This window comes from Nestor notabilis, unplaced genomic scaffold (assembly GCF_000696875.1).
Source record: "Nestor notabilis isolate BGI_N333 unplaced genomic scaffold, ASM69687v1 scaffold4434, whole genome shotgun sequence".
In the NCBI taxonomy this organism is placed as follows: Eukaryota; Metazoa; Chordata; class Aves; order Psittaciformes; family Psittacidae; genus Nestor; species Nestor notabilis.
In genome coordinates, this window is record NW_009925047.1 from 12,469 (window position 1) to 16,248 (window position 3,780).

Consider the following 3,780-nt stretch of genomic DNA (forward strand, 5'->3'; position numbering starts at 1 on the left):
CTGGCTGCAGAGGATGATGATTCTGAGCACATCGGCTGCACGGGGGGAACGGGGAGCATCAGTGCAAGGCAACGTTAAACATGCCTTTACATACTAATGTGCTGTCTGTTGATCATGTTAAGTATGTGTAAGTTAATGAAGCTGAGAGAGAGGTGCTTCTAAATATATAATGGTGATCTATACTTGTATCTGAAGGCTAATTATCTGTCAGATTGCATGCTAGGGACTGAAAGTCTGAATCACAAATAACATTCCACTTATAGCTATAATTAATTACTTGAACTTAGCAAACAGGGAAGCTACTTCCTTGATGACTCTAAATCTAGAACAGTTTTTAAAAGGTATTTTTATTGAATCCCAAGTCATCAAAGTAAATACTGCCATCATGGGATAAAATACTGAGGCTGACACTGATGAAGGAATCCAGAACAGACATCAGGATGACTGAACCCTTCAGGCTACTGCAATGCTTCGATGGGATGCTAACCCCATGTTAGGAGGGGTCAAGACTGAGTTTCTCTTTATGGGTGTAATGCCCATCAAAAAAAAAAAAAGCCTTAAAGCTTACTGAAGTAACTATGAGAGCCCATATGGGTACACTAACATGGAATCATCCAGCCTAATCTGTTAAACTATTATCTTTCTGCTCTAGATCACCAATTACCCAAGAAGCCACAGGAATCTAATTCTTTCCAGGTGGTTTAAACATCAAACTATTTTCCATCTCCAAGACCAGGGAAAACATCTGATCCAGAAAATCATTCCAAAAATCAGGTAGAAGAACTTCCTGGCACAGTTCTAGGATGGGATTTCACACCATGAAGACACTCACTACAAAATATTTGTCTCCCGAAAATACACGCTCTTCTGTTCCAATTCCTAATCTGGAGCTGTTAAATCACCTGCAAATTTAGCCTATTTGTGGGCACTTGGTTTTTTCAAGCTGTGAATTGCAGTGTCATCCAAGTGAGCTACAGCCAAAACAATTCATTGCAATCACACAGAGCAGCCAAGAGAGCAATGCCCCTTGTTGACATTGAATAGGGCCTTTAATTAAAATCACTATCAGTAAGAAACAGTCATTCACTTTTTATTATTATTCTGCTCTTGGCTCCAGATCGAGAGTTCTCATTTTACAGCTTAAAAGAAAAATGTGAAGGACTTTATGAATCACCAGGTATTTAAACTGAAGAGATGTTTAAAGTAGCCAGAAGAGATCACTGGTGAAGATCTCTAAACACAACATGGAGAAGAATACCGTTATTCTCCTGAGATGAGACTGAGAAGCCCCAAGTGCTCCCACTCTACCTCATGGCAATATATTCACTGGAAGAGCCAGACAAGTTTTCCTAAGAGAACACATGCTGTTGGGGCTGATTTCTGAGGACATTATGAAACTCACTGGTATGTAACCAGATTCCTGGAGAACAATGGAAATATAGTTGAATTTAGCCACAAAGGTAGACTCCAAAAGAATACAGCTTCTGTCCTAAAAAATGAAGTATTAATAGCTCCATATGTCTGCGTGGGACTAAGCAGATTCAATTGGAAAAACTAAAAACTGTTCAGTGAGAAGCACAAGAAGCAAGCATACCACTGAGATACACTGAATTTTACATCAGCTTGTATATAACAAGAGCTGCAAGCTCTCATAGATTCGGGATATTTATACCACCCTTTTGCTGACAAGAAACTAAAGCTTTTCAAAATTAGGATGCTGCTCCTTTTATCCTTTTTGTATAGCTCTGACTCCATGCCAGCATGGACTGGAGCAGCAGTGTCTCTGACATCCGATTTCCTGACTCTCCTTAAAGGACTCTGCACCGAGAATGAAGAAACTTTGGACTCTACTGCACACAGAGACAGCCCAGAGACAGCCCTGCCTTCTGGGTGCTGCAGTAAGTATCTGTAATAACACTTTCTAGCATTCACACAGGATGGTATCTCACAGGTTCATTTGTAGCAACCAGGTAAAAGGTTCCTAGATACCTGTAGGATGGACTGGCTACATAGTGCAACAGAAATGAAATTAATTTGGCCTTATTTAAAAAAGAATAAATCCTCAACCTAGGTTTTTACCATAAGGAAAAAGACTCAGTGTTAAAAATGCATTAATAAGCACATAAATAGCCATAAGCTCATTGTTTCAGAGTTGTTCTGCTCTTTAAGCTTATGTCCAAAGCTGTGGTGCACCAGAAAGCACGTGCAGTCCCATTACTGAGTCAGTGCCACCATGAGCAGCTCTCTGCTGCTGGTACTCAGAACTACAGTCTTGATGCTGCACTGCTGCTTTGGACTTCTGAGCACTTGTCAGTACTTATGGACACTTTGCACTCAACTGCAGGTGCATAAATCACACAGTCTCCAGCTCCTACACTGACACTCTGATAAAGTCAGGAGGCAGAGACCTTGACAGACACCAAGTTGAACACAGGTCCAAAGTGCACTCTTGTGGTAATGCAGGATGTATATAAGAAGTATGTCACCAGCCCTTGATAGAAAGTGACTTCCCCTCTCCTCATTACTCCCATCTGCACCTGCAGACCTTTGGTGACCAGTTTGGGGCCATCAGTATGAGAGAGACCCTGCCAAACTGGTGAAAGACCAAGGAGGATTTCTAAGATGTTAGGGGCTAAGCAGGAGGAGAGGCTGGGCAGGCTGTGGTGAGGTTGAAGGAGGGCAGGAGAAGGGAGGATTCAGTTGCTGCACTCCACTGCCTGAAAGGAAGTAACAAGAGAAGATCAAGATACACTCTTCTCAATGAAAGGACAAGAGAGAACAGACACAAGCAGCAAGATGGGAAATTCCATCCAGATAAGAAAAAAATTCTTCAGTGAGATTGGCTGAGCCTTGGGACAGGCTGTGGAAATGCCATCCTGACAACTATGTACAACCTCAACTGATTGAGGCTCTGAATAACCTCATCTAACCCTGACATTAACCCTGGTTCAAGCAGGAGGCAGACTACTAGAGAGCTCTCTCCACCTAAATTTGGCTGTTACCTCTATGATGCTGCAAGCACAGATGAACCATATTTACTTTCCCTTTGAAAGTATTCATTTATAAAAACCAGTTTCTTGACAGAAATCTGACTTTGAAATACCATGATCTTTTTTTACTTAATGCTGACATTTACCTCAACAGAAATCAGCATTTCAATTATTATATGGAGATAACAAATGAGATACAGCACACTCAACATATGGCACAAAAGCCCAAGGCAATCATCCATCCTACTGACTGTGCTGGCAATTGCTACTTAGCACTTTCCTAAGGTTATTGCAGAAAAACAGTCTAGACTGCTATTCTCCATCTGCAGATGGGGAACCTTTCATACAAATGGTCACACTTCTGCTTTTGTAGGCTCTGGAGAGTCTATGATTCCTTTTCTGCCACGTGATTGTATATGAACCTACAACAATACTGAACTGTTGGCATCGCTATTGTATATTATAGATCCATGTCTAATCACACAATTGGAAATAGCTACATTTTCACTGTGTGACAGCTGTGTACTCAATCTGGTGATTGAACATGGATGCATGCCTAGGGAAAGCTGTCTGGGAGAGGATGGAAGAACAATTCACTTGGACTGCATCAGCCTCCCTGAATTCCTCTTATGAAGCCCCAGCTGAAAAAGGACAACAAGCTATAGGCCAGAATTACTATTTTGACAGATGAGATCCGGCTCCTGGCCGGAGCTCCTCCGTCCCAGCTGAAATGAAGAGCTGTGAGTAACATTGCAACTGCTTTAAAAATAGGCTTAGTTTTAAGAACGCT

General features: G+C 41.6%; 1 protein-coding gene across 1 annotated transcript in view; it reads right to left on the reverse strand.

The window, feature by feature from the left end:
• SRPK2 (SRSF protein kinase 2) overlaps positions 1-3,780 on the reverse strand; it is a 98,102-nt gene that overhangs the window by 9,769 nt on the left and 84,553 nt on the right. The window lies entirely within an intron of this gene.